The sequence below is a fragment of the Antechinus flavipes genome, chromosome 1 (assembly GCF_016432865.1).
Source record: "Antechinus flavipes isolate AdamAnt ecotype Samford, QLD, Australia chromosome 1, AdamAnt_v2, whole genome shotgun sequence".
Taxonomy (NCBI): Eukaryota; Metazoa; Chordata; class Mammalia; order Dasyuromorphia; family Dasyuridae; genus Antechinus; species Antechinus flavipes.
Window position 1 is genome coordinate 326,055,416 of NC_067398.1, and position 13,129 is coordinate 326,068,544.

Genomic DNA, 13,129 nt, shown 5'->3' on the forward strand with positions numbered 1-13,129 from the left:
ACCCTCTTCCCCAAGCAGTCAACCTATCTAATTCCCTTCTATTTACCACTTTTGGGATTTCTCTTCATCATCTAGTAATTACATTGGAGCTGTTTGCATTGGACACTGCCCTGTTGGGTTAAAAAATCTATTTTCTCCCCAACTGTAATCCTGATTGCTTTTCTGTTGGTTGATGACATCAGAGTTCTGAATTTCTAAAGCTGGGTGTAACCTCAGCTGCTATCATGCCCCACCTGTCCTTTGATTGCTACTTTGGAGCTGGGCCCTGCCTCTCATTCCTCTGGGTCAATCTATATTTAGAGGCCCAGTGAAAGCCTTGGTTACATTTTGGATATGGGGTTTTGGGTTTTCTCTCACCCTGTCTTCTCACTCTATCTCCATTTCTACATTGGGCTCTTAGATGTCCAACTTTTCCACAGTGAAAACATCAAGGAGTTTCTCTAGAATTTCTTTGCCAAGAGGGACTCTGTCTTTCCATGTTCATCATAGTGTGAGGGATGTAGAAGACCCTTACCCAAAATGACTACTCAGAGATCACTCAGTAGAAGGCAGAAAAGTTGTTTATTGAAAAACCTCTGGAGGATGAGCCGTCCCATCGCAAGATAAGCTCGCGGTAGGAGGGCTAAAGAAGTAGTAAAGATACATAGCTTTTATACAAGAAATTACATCACAAGTAAGAGAGCATTGAAAGGGGAGGGGGAGGCATCTAATTGGTTGTTGCTATTTGGGGAGATTGGAATGGAAGGTTTCTGTTTCCCTGAAATCTCCTGATTTCTGGGAAACAAAGTCAGGCCTTCAGGCTTAATCAAGCAGACAGTGGTCCAGCTAATAGACTAAATATTGATAAATGTCAAATACCAATAAATGTCATCAGTTCATGTTAAGTAAATATGTTTCTAGCTGGCCAAGGCTCAAATAGATATGAGCCTGCACATATTATACAGGTCATAGGGGAGACACAGAAATAATAAAATACAGAAAAAGAATGCATACATCCCTGTAAGTTCTTCACCTTATCTATTCCCCACAGCTCCCCCCTTCTAACATGTAAATGATTTTTATCATATTTCTATGAAGAACTTACACATTTTCAAAATCAGTTAATATATCTATACATTGTTTATCAAGTTCACAATCAAGATCATCCCTCTTTAATACATTCCAGTCTTTTCTCTGAAGAATTATCATTTTAATAGCATCTTCTGTATGCAATATTTTGATAGGGACCACTGAACTATTCTGGTTACTAATGTAATTATACAGGATAGACATAGCAGCAACAGGATAATACTATTGATTGCAATAAGTTCATACCATAAAAATTGCTTCCACCAACTATCTTAGAAACAGTTATCACAGAACAGATTGGCATTTGGCAAACATAAAAATACAAAGATAAATAAAGATGACAACTAGGGAAACTGAGGCACAACATTACACACTCTTCTTCTGAATATTTGAATTATTGAATTACCTCCCCAAGATACCTAGGAGGTCTCAGCACCATAATTTTGACCAATCCAATGTGAGGCAAATAAGTCAAAATGAAACTAGAAAATGCAAGGACTTATAGCAAGGGCAAGTCTCTTCCTGACAACCCCAGAGTTATCAGCAGTACAAAGAACCTCATCTCAGCCAGAGAATCCAGTTTGAGATGGACAGTTCACTGTGTTAGGTGGTCTGCAGTCATTTGTGCACTTAACTCAGCTTCTGCTTATAAAGGGAGTAGCAGGGCTCGAGACAGTCATGCTGCCCATTCAGAGGGGCAACCCACTTCAGGGGAGAAGGGTGAGGCTTAGAGTAGCTCCACCTGTCCCCACCCAGGGGGACAGACAGGGCTGCTACTAGAATACAGATTTCTGAGCAGAGCTATCAGAGCATGCACAGTTAAAATATGAAGGCAGGCAAACCCCAAACTTTAAAGGCTTGGATCTCAAAAGGGCAATGTTATTAAAAATGCTGAGGTACCAGTTAAGAAACTGGGGTTACAGGGCTGGAGATTGCCAGTCCCAAGACAAGTGTCTTTATCTTAGAGATTTCTTTAAAACAGAATAATTCCCAAAACTGAGTCTGCCAGGGCAATTCCACAGAATAAGGGGTTTCAAAGCTAAAACATAGTAAAAACAAAAAGGATTGTTTAAGGACTTCCAATTCAATCTGAACTGGTGGTCTAGGGGGTAGGGCAGAAGTACGTAAGGCAAAAGTGAAAGAAAACTAAGGGTTCCCACTCTTTTAGGTATTTTGAGAAAAATCCACCAGTTTCCCTAGTTCCCTATCTCTTCCTCTCCTTTTTTTTTTCCTCATGGAAAGGAATCATCCAAAAAATAATAATAAATAGTCAAATAACCATCCACATATAAATCCCAAGAGTGAATTAAAGTTCCTACATACATAACAGTCTAGTACAGGAGGAGTTTCCTAAAATCAATCAAATCAAATCAAATCAAATACCTTAAACAATTACATATTCTGAAGTGAACATAGATATTATAAACATATAACTTCCTTAACAGCAATAGTTACTATTTTTAATAATTTCCATCCCAAATCTTAAACACACAGTAATGTTTGCATTTTTTTCTAACTCTAGTAATAGAATTGTAATTTTAACAATAATTCATCAACCACTTTCCCACTTCCCCCATATCAGTCCAAATTACATCAGGAGCACTGGCGATGGTCTCGATTTTAGCTGCTTCAGGCTGAGAAATGGGCGAAGGTGCTCAATCCATGCAGGGGTGTGGGTGTGGTGTCAATCTAAGCTTCAGATGGGCCGATCCATGTCTCAGAAGAGATTCAATAATCTGTAATTTGACCAAAATCTAGAACAACAAAAAACTAAATCTAACAAAGTTAGAACAGTCTGGACCTGCAATAACATGTGGGGAGGCCAGTATAGATTGTCCTGTGAAGCAAGCTTATTCCTTCACACAGGAACTGCTGGCCAATCTAAAAAAAGTTAGAACAGTCTGGACCTGCAATAACATGTGGGGAGGCCAGTATAGATTGGCCAGCAGTTCCTGTGTGAAGGAATAAGCTTGCTTCACAGGACAGGCAGACAGCTATAGTTCCAATAAATAGCAATTAGGTTTCACAGACCATTGTAAATTGTCCTCTTATCATTTAAAAAAAAAACATTTTAAAAATAAAACACAAATATCCAGTAACAGACAGATGACCAGGCTAAATACTTATTTGCCTAAGTATTTAGGATATAATGATTACATATAACCAGATTGGAAACAGCAAGGTATGACATATTTGAATTACATTAACAGTTCTTATTAACTATTGTTCTGATCATAGAAATCAGTCACAGGAGGAAAAAAATGCAAGAACATAACTATAACATAAGCAGTTAAAACTCAATCTTCAGCACATCGAAGAGTGGAGCTTTAAAACTTCCAAATAGCATTAATTACAAGCCCAAAGAATTTCGTCTCCAAAGTTTCAAATAAATCCCAGTTATTTACCATGACCTTATATCAATAACAGTAAGAAATTTATCCCAGAAAATTCACACAATTCTTAAATACCCAACTAGATGTTGCATCTTGAATAAATTTAATATACCAATCATTTTGCTTTTAAAATGCCCAATATACAGAAAAATCCCAAACTACATATGGTTCACAACAAAAACATTTTCAAAAGGAAGAAGGCAAAAACTATTATCCTTAAAGTCCCATTTCAGATAATTGGCATCAATATAGTTAATTAAAACTTCCAATTTTCACATAAAAAGAATCTGAAAAATTCTTGAAAACATCAATTAAACTTTTTGAAATAACCCTTTCAAACTATATACCACATTTCTGATCATATTCTTTAATATTCATAACCATTATGTATCTAAAGAAACAAATATTCAATTGACATCTTGTAAGAGCAATTTGTCTCTTTAAATAACCGTTTGTTTTCTTCAGTCAAAGGAACCAAGCGGCTACCACTTTCCACTGCTGCTCGTTTGCTCTCCTCCCACAAAAACACATCCCTTCTAACAGCTATCTCTCTGTGACTACCCTTTCCAACCAGTTCCTTCTTTTTCCCACTGACGACTTCTTGAAATCATTTGTTTCTACTAATCAATCCTTCTTAAATTACCTTCATTCTCCTATCCCATCTCTCTGTCTCTCTCTCTTCCCAATGCTTACTTGCTCAAAATTTATTACATACTTTAAACACTCCTAAACCAAAAATCCTTCCGACTAGATGCTCTATTTAAACTATTAATTGCTTTTGTAAATCAATCTCTTTTTCCTTGTCTTTAAATCATCTTTTTTTTTAAACTTTAAACTTCAAGAGTCACAATTAATTTTGAATCAAATTTCATTAAACTTATAATATAGTTTACAAATTACTCAATACTTTTAAAAAGCAATATACCATTTAAGTAGGGAGATACAAACACAAGCCCCCCCCCAAGGTAAGCTACTGGCATTTTGTTTAATAACCTATATTTCAATTTGAAGTCCAACCAAATAATAAAAAAAAGAAAAGTTTTTCTCTTCAATTGTAAAGGCCACAATATTCGAAAAATTCTTAAGATTTTATACTCAGAATAAATCTAACATGTGTAAGGCAACAGTAAATTATTTCCCCCAATTTTAATTTTATTCCAATTTCAAAATTATAGTACCTCTTTAAAATATAGTAAATTCCCAAAACTCTTAATCAAATATTGCAAACAATTACCCAGTTTAGTCTTCTTAAACTTTCTGTTCTCTAATTCCATGAAGGCAAATTTACTAATAATGATTTTTCTTTATTTTCCTGCAAATTTTTTTCTTTAGAAATATGCCTAGTTTTCCCACAGGTCCAACAGGTCAGAATGTCCCTGTGTTCAACTATTTACCTCTCTTACTCTATATTTATTCCTCCCTTCCAATATCTGCAGTTTCTTATTTCCGATCTTAAAATTTCCAATCTTAACACACACACAGCAATTTAAAGTTATTTTACTTCAGTTTGTGAAATTTCCTAAAATTTACCTAGATACTTTATTCCCATGTCTTTTCTTTAGTAACCAGGAAAGAGTTAAGCACCAATCCTTGCTTTACCTTGAGAATTCTTTTCTCTGGCTGAGTCCTGATAACAGGCTCCTTGTTTACAGGAGCGATAGCCACTGTTCTTCTATTTTTCTCAAAACTTTCCAAACTTTCAATCTATGTTTTTATTTTTCCCCCTTCTTTCCCTCTTCCCGCAAAGCCACTGCCAGAGACAGAGGGAGAGAAAGAGAAAAAAAGATTTTCTTTCCTTGAGAGCCCAAAACTAGTTCCCAAATTCTAAGACCAATACATTCTGAGCCATTCTGAAAGAATTACTACTCTGAATGAATTCCAGTTCCCACAATTCAGTCTGATATTTTTCTAAGCCTGTAACACAGAGCTGAATTCTTATCTTTTATGAGCGTTCTAACTTTTAACACAGAACAAAGGCAATGCAAAGCAGACATACACACAAGACATTCATAAAACTCTATTTTCACCTTTTACATACAGATTTAAGTCTGATATACCCAAATAATCCTGGGATATACATCTTCCCAGTTTTCTACCCTTGTATATCTGGAAGTTCATTCCAGTCTTGAATTTCCTAGCTAACGTCCTGATACAAATTTTCGGACTGCTTCTATACCACCCTGGACCCAATCCAGGTGTTGGCGGAGGCCCTATGTTACCCTCACGCCCAGGCAGAGGCCCTATGTTACCCTCACACCCCCACACCCACCCGAGAGCCTCCTTAGGAAAAGTCCTTTATCGTTGGGGTTAACAGCAGTCCACACCAAAAATAAATTTAGAGGGCTAATCCCTCAGGGTCTCCCTCGACCCAGCCAATAAACCCCCAGACTTCCAAGAGCTTTACCTCGAGAACATATGTTTCTTTTCAGGCTGCAAATGCCGGCCATCAGGACTCTACTTCTTTCAATCTTCAATTCTGCGTTCCACTGAGTATCCCTGCTTCGGGTTGTTGTCTAAGAGGGGAGGGAGGCTGCTCACCCAGAGCCAGAGACCATGGAGAAAACTACTCCGTGGGCGCCTGTCCCTGTTCGGGGTGCACATAGCTATCTCCCCCAAAGACCCCATCCCAGATGAGCCCCCAACTGTGAGGGATGTAGAAGACCCTTACCCAAAATGACTACTCAGAGATCACTCAGTAGAAGGCAGAAAAGTTGTTTATTGAAAAACCTCTGGAGGATGAGCCGTCCCATCGCAAGATAAGCTCGCGGTAGGAGGGCTAAAGAAGTAGTAAAGATACATAGCTTTTATACAAGAAATTACATCACAAGTAAGAGAGCATTGAAAGAGGAGGGAGAGGCATCTAATTGGTTGTTGCTATTTGGGGAGATTGGAATGGAAGGTTTCTGTTTCCCTGAAATCTCCTGATTTCTGGGAAACAAAGTCAGGCCTTCAGGCTTAATCAAGCAGACAGTGGTCCAGCTAATAGACTAAATATTGATAAATGTCAAATACCAATAAATGTCATCAGTTCATGTTAAGTAAATATGTTTCTAGCTGGCCAAGGCTCAAATAGATATGAGCCTGCACACATTATACAGGTCATAGGGGAGACACAGAAATAATAAAATACAGAAAAAGAATGCATACATCCCTGTAAGTACTTCACCTTATCTATTCCCCACAATAGTTTGGGATTTGTGCCCACTGTGGCACAGCATCTTATGATCTCCTCTAAAGGAGCATCTTTGTCTAACTCCCCCATATAATTCTTTTGCAAACCTCACTGGCATTTTCCTTAGCCAGATGTCTGGTCATTATTTCTGTGGCAGCATTATCTCCAATGGTTCTTATTACAACTGTTTGCAAACGTCCCACAAAATCAGCAAAAGGTTCTTTGGGACCTTGTTTTATTTTTGTAAAAGCTTTATTTTCATCTTCTGTCCAGGGAGAGAATTTCAAGCTTTTATTGCAGCCTTAGAAATTTGCTCATACACTGTTATGGGATAATAAATCTGTTCTGAACTCTCTCCATACTGACCTTCACCAGCTAGTTGGTCAAAAGTGATTTCTCCAATAGCTCCTGTTTGCCTATTGCATTGGGCTTGAATCCTACGTAATTCATGAAACTCCAAAAGCCACAAATTTTGTCCAGGTTCTAGACATGTCTTAGTTATGGATTTCCAGTCATTCAGGGTTAAGATTTCATAAGACAAATTATCTAGGAACAACTTCACATAAGATGATGTAGCCCCATAAAGAGTGCAACCCTTTTTAAAATCTTTAATTTTTTCCAAATTAAAAGGAGTATATCTTCTCCTTTTTTGACCTGAGGAGTTAAGCTCTTCAATCACAGGATATGCATTTATACAATCAGATTCATCTTCTCCTTAATTTTTTTTTGCCTTAATGCTTTTTCTAATCTTGTCAAATTCTGCTTTACAGGAGAAACTTTGTTTCTGCCTCTCTCCCTCCCCCTTCTTCCACCCATGAAGGGTTAATTGAGGGGGAAGGGTCATGAGATGTGGAAGGATCTAATTCCTCCTGCTGTAAAATATCACACTCAGAATTGTACTTAATTCCATTGTTAGCTGATTCTTGCTCCTTTTCACCTAGTATACTTGACACCTCTCCCTGCTGCTGTTTCTTCTTTTTCCTTATTTTAATACATATAAAATTTCCTAAAGCAAGTTGTATTAAATTATATGTATTAAGTATGTCTTTGGAAATCGAGTTAAGTCCATTTTTATTATAGAATTGACAAAGATCCTCTCCTACCAATTCCCATTTATTTAGATCGAATTCCTTTTCCAGAGAGAAACAAGGACATATGTGCTTTACAGTTTGTAAAAGTTCAGTGATCTGCTGTAAAATTATAATTAAACCTTGGCTTTCCATAACTTTGACAATGTTCTCTAAACATTTTCCTTAGACAGAAATAGAAGGCTGTTTTCTAAACATCTGTCCCGTCTAAGATGAAATTCTATTTTAACTCTTTTAACAGAATTTCTTTGTTGCACTCACCCTAATTCCTGGGTCAAGAAGACTTTTCCACTGGATCAGGATCAGAGGCTATTCCACTGGATCAGGATCTGAATCGGCCCCACATTGGGCACCAAAATGTGGTGTTATTTTTATTCTTTAAAATAATATAAAGGTTCTCTCTGGGAAAGAGAGCAGATTGGATTCTCGGGGAGATTTTCTGGAGGCATGCTTAAGATCAGTTCAAAACAATAATTACCCCAAATGCAGCCAGGTGATAAAAGTTCAGATCTTTTATTGCCTCCAATATAGCCCAGTTAGCTTAGAGGCCTATCTCTCTGCTTGATTCCAAGAGATCTTGCATATTGTCAGTTGATTCTGCCTCTGCTTTCTTCAGACTCCAGTTCAGCTACAAGTTGAATCTGTCTTGCCTCGAGAGAGACGGCTTCTGCCCTAATTCAGCAAAAACCTGTCCCAGAGGCTCTGTCTGTTTCTCTTATACCGAGGGGGGAATTATAGGATACGACACAGAGGGATTATTGGTTTTCTTCCATTGTGTTCTCTGGCCCTAAAAACTTCAAGGGAGGTGTGCATTCACAAACGTACACAGTTAATTTTGTGAATCACCCATTCTTGTGAACTACAATAAGTAAAGATAAACACACAAGCATTTTATCAATTATTAGAACTTAATACTTTGTTTCAGGATCTGACCCAAAACATCTTCTTGTAAGATTGGATCAATAATCTATGAATTCCAATGAGTTGGCAGTTTGTGAAAATTCCAACTGGAAAAGAAAGGGAAAGGGAAAGGGAAAGGGGAAGGGGAAGGGAATGGAAGGGAAGGGAAGGGAAGGGAAGGGAAGGGAAGGGAAGAGAAGGGAAGGGAAGGGAAGAGAAGGGAAGGGAAGCGAAGGGAAGGGAAGGGAAGGGAAACGAAGGGAAGGGAAACGAAGAGAAGAGAAGGAAAGGGAAGGAAGGGAAGGGAAGGAAGGGAAGGGAAGGGAAGGGAAGGAGGGAAGGGAAGGGAAGGAAGGGAAGGGAAGGGAAGGGAAGGAAAGAAGGGAAGGAAGGAGGAAGGGAAGGGAAGGGAAGGGAAGGAAGGAAAGAGAAGGGAAGGCAAAGGAAGGAAGGGAAGGAAGGAAGGGAAGGGAAGGGAAGGGAAGGGAGGGAAGGGAAGGAAAGGGAAGGGAAGGGAGGGAAGGGAAGGGAAGGAAGGGAAGGGAAGGGAAGGGAAAGGAAGGGAAGGAAGGAAGGGAAGGGAAGGAAGGAAGGGAAGGGAAGGGAGGGAAGGGAGGGAAGGGAAGGGAAGGGGAAGGGAAGGAAGGGAAGGAAAGGAAGGGAAAGGAAGGGAAGGGAAGGGAGGGAAGGGAAGGGAAGGGAAGGGAAGGGAAGGCAAGGGAAGGGAAGGAAGGGAAGGGAAGGAAGGGAAGGGAAGGGAAGGAAGGAAGGGGAGGGAAGGGAAGGGAAGGGAAGGAAGGGAAGGAAGGGGAGGGAAGGGAAGGGAAGGGAAGGGAGGGAAGGAAGGGAAGGGAAGCGAAGGGAAGGAGGGAAGGAAAGGAAGGGAAGAAAAGGAAGGGAAGGGAAGGGAAGGGAAGGGAAGGAAGGGGAGGGAGGGAAGGGAAGGGAAGGGAAGGGAAGGGAAGGGAAGGGTCAGGGAAAAGAAGGAATAGGTCAGGGAAGGGAAAGGAAGGGGAGGGATGGGTTAGGGAAGAGGAGGAAAGGGAAAGGATGAGTCAGGGAAGGGAAGGGAAGGGAAGTGATGGGTCAGAAAAGGGAAGGGAAGGGACGGGATGGGAAGGGACGGGAAGGAAAGGGACATGAAGGGATCGGTCAGGGAAGGGAAGGGAAGCGTTGGGTCAGGGAATGGAAGGGAATGGATGGGTCAGGAAATGGAAGGGAAGGGAATGGAAAGAGTGTGTCAGGAAAGGGAAGGGAAGGGAAGGGATGGGAAAGGAAGGGAATCGAAGGGACGAGAAGGGATTGGACAAGGAAAGGAAGGGAAGGGAAGAGAAGGGAAAGGAACGGAAGGGAATGGAAAGGAAGTGATGGGTTAGGGAAGGGAAGAGAAGGGAAGGGATGGGTCAGGGAAGGGAAGGGAAGGGAAGAGAAGGCACAGGATGGGTCAGGGAAGGGAAGGGAAGGGACGGGATGGGTCAGGGAAGGGAAGGAAAGTGATGGGATGCGTCAGGAAAGGGAATGGAAGGGAAGGGATGGGATGCATCAGGGAAGGGAAGGGATGGGAAGGGATGGGTCAGGGAAGTGAAGGAAAGGGAAGGGACGGGATGGGTCAGGGAAGGGAAGGGAACAGAAAGGATGGGATGGGTCAGAGAAGTGAAGGGAAGGGAGGGGATGGGTCAGGGAAGGGAAGGGAATGGATGGGTCAGGGAAGGGAAAGGAAGGGATGGGATGGGTCAGGGAAGGGAAGGGAAGGGAAAGGAAGGGATGGGTCAGGGAAGGGAAGGGAAGGGAACGGATGGGTAAGGGAAGGAAAGGGAAGGGACGGGATGGGTCAGGGTAGGGAAGGAAGGGAAGGGACGGGATGGGTCAAGGAATACTATTGATTGCAATAAGTTCATACCATAAAAAATTGCTTCCACCAACTATCTTAGAAACAGTTATCACAGAACAGATTGGCATTTGGCAAACATAAAAATACAAAGATAAATAAAGATGACAACTAGGGAAACTGAGGCACAACATTACACACTCTTCTTCTGAATATTTGAATTATTGAATTACCTCCCCAAGATACCTAGGAGGTCTCAGCACCATAATTTTGACCAATCCAATGTGAGGCAAATAAGTCAAAATGAAACTAGAAAATGCAAGGACTTATAGCAAGGGCAAGTCTCTTCCTGACAACCCCAGAGTTATCAGCAGTACAAAGAACCTCATCTCAGCCAGAGAATCCAGTTTGAGATGGACAGTTCACTGTGTTAGGTGGTCTGCAGTCATTTGTGCACTTAACTCAGCTTCTGCTTATAAAGGGAGTAGCAGGGCTCGAGACAGTCATGCTGCCCATTCAGAGGGGCAACCCACTTCAGGGGAGAAGGGTGAGGCTTAGAGTAGCTCCACCTGTCCCCACCCAGGGGGACAGACAGGGCTGCTACTAGAATACAGATTTCTGAGCAGAGCTATCAGAGCATGCACAGTTAAAATATGAAGGCAGGCAAACCCCAAACTTTAAAGGCTTGGATCTCAAAAGGGCAATGTTATTAAAAATGCTGAGGTACCAGTTAAGAAACTGGGGTTACAGGGCTGGAGATTGCCAGTCCCAAGACAAGTGTCTTTATCTTAGAGATTTCTTTAAAACAGAATAATTCCCAAAACTGAGTCTGCCAGGGCAATTCCACAGAATAAGGGGTTTCAAAGCTAAAACATAGTAAAAACAAAAAGGATTGTTTAAGGACTTCCAATTCAATCTGAACTGGTGGTCTAGGGGGTAGGGCAGAAGTACGTAAGGCAAAAGTGAAAGAAAACTAAGGGTTCCCACTCTTTTAGGTATTTTGAGAAAAATCCACCAGTTTCCCTAGTTCCCTATCTCTTCCTCTCCTTTTTTTTTTCCTCATGGAAAGGAATCATCCAAAAAATAATAATAAATAGTCAAATAACCATCCACATATAAATCCCAAGAGTGAATTAAAGTTCCTACATACATAACAGTCTAGTACAGGAGGAGTTTCCTAAAATCAATCAAATCAAATCAAATCAAATACCTTAAACAATTACATATTCTGAAGTGAACATAGATATTATAAACATATAACTTCCTTAACAGCAATAGTTACTATTTTTAATAATTTCCATCCCAAATCTTAAACACACAGTAATGTTTGCATTTTTTTCTAACTCTAGTAATAGAATTGTAATTTTAACAATAAATTCATCAACCACTTTCCCACTTCCCCCATATCAGTCCAAATTACATCAGGAGCACTGGCGATGGTCTCGATTTTAGCTGCTTCAGGCTGAGAAATGGGCGAAGGTGCTCAATCCATGCAGGGGTGTGGGTGTGGTGTCAATCTAAGCTTCAGATGGGCCGATCCATGTCTCAGAAGAGATTCAATAATCTGTAATTTGACCAAAATCTAGAACAACAAAAAACTAAATCTAACAAAGTTAGAACAGTCTGGACCTGCAATAACATGTGGGGAGGCCAGTATAGATTGTCCTGTGAAGCAAGCTTATTCCTTCACACAGGAACTGCTGGCCAATCTAAAAAAAGTTAGAACAGTCTGGACCTGCAATAACATGTGGGGAGGCCAGTATAGATTGGCCAGCAGTTCCTGTGTGAAGGAATAAGCTTGCTTCACAGGACAGGCAGACAGCTATAGTTCCAATAAATAGCAATTAGGTTTCACAGACCATTGTAAATTGTCCTCTTATCATTTAAAAAAAAACATTTTAAAAATAAAACACAAATATCCAGTAACAGACAGATGACCAGGCTAAATACTTATTTGCCTAAGTATTTAGGATATAATGATTACATATAACCAGATTGGAAACAGCAAGGTATGACATATTTGAATTACATTAACAGTTCTTATTAACTATTGTTCTGATCATAGAAATCAGTCACAGGAGGAAAAAAATGCAAGAACATAACTATAACATAAGCAGTTAAAACTCAATCTTCAGCACATCGAAGAGTGGAGCTTTAAAACTTCCAAATAGCATTAATTACAAGCCCAAAGAATTTCGTCTCCAAAGTTTCAAATAAATCCCAGTTATTTACCATGACCTTATATCAATAACAGTAAGAAATTTATCCCAGAAAATTCACACAATTCTTAAATACCCAACTAGATGTTGCATCTTGAATAAATTTAATATACCAATCATTTTGCTTTTAAAATGCCCAATATACAGAAAAATCCCAAACTACATATGGTTCACAACAAAAACATTTTCAAAAGGAAGAAGGCAAAAACTATTATCCTTAAAGTCCCATTTCAGATAATTGGCATCAATATAGTTAATTAAAACTTCCAATTTTCACATAAAAAGAATCTGAAAAATTCTTGAAAACATCAATTAAACTTTTTGAAATAACCCTTTCAAACTATATACCACATTTCTGATCATATTCTTTAATATTCATAACCATTATGTATCTAAAGAAACAAATATTCAATTGACATCTTGTAAGAGCAATTTGTCTCTTTAAATAACCGTTTGTTTTC

General features: G+C 39.7%; 1 long non-coding RNA gene across 2 annotated transcripts; it reads right to left on the reverse strand.

Annotated features, from left to right (window-relative positions):
• Positions 1-542: 542 nt before the first annotated feature.
• Positions 543-12,902, reverse strand: LOC127541503 (uncharacterized). Of its 2 annotated transcripts, none has more exons than XR_007948460.1 (2): positions 12,185-12,902; positions 543-2,869 (listed from the first exon to the last, which is right to left on the reverse strand). It is a non-coding gene; the product is annotated as an uncharacterized LOC127541503 (long non-coding RNA). The 2 variants fall into 2 exon arrangements; XR_007948459.1 differs by lacking the exon at positions 12,185-12,902 and adding an exon at positions 2,976-3,694.
• Positions 12,903-13,129: the final 227 nt, after the last annotated feature.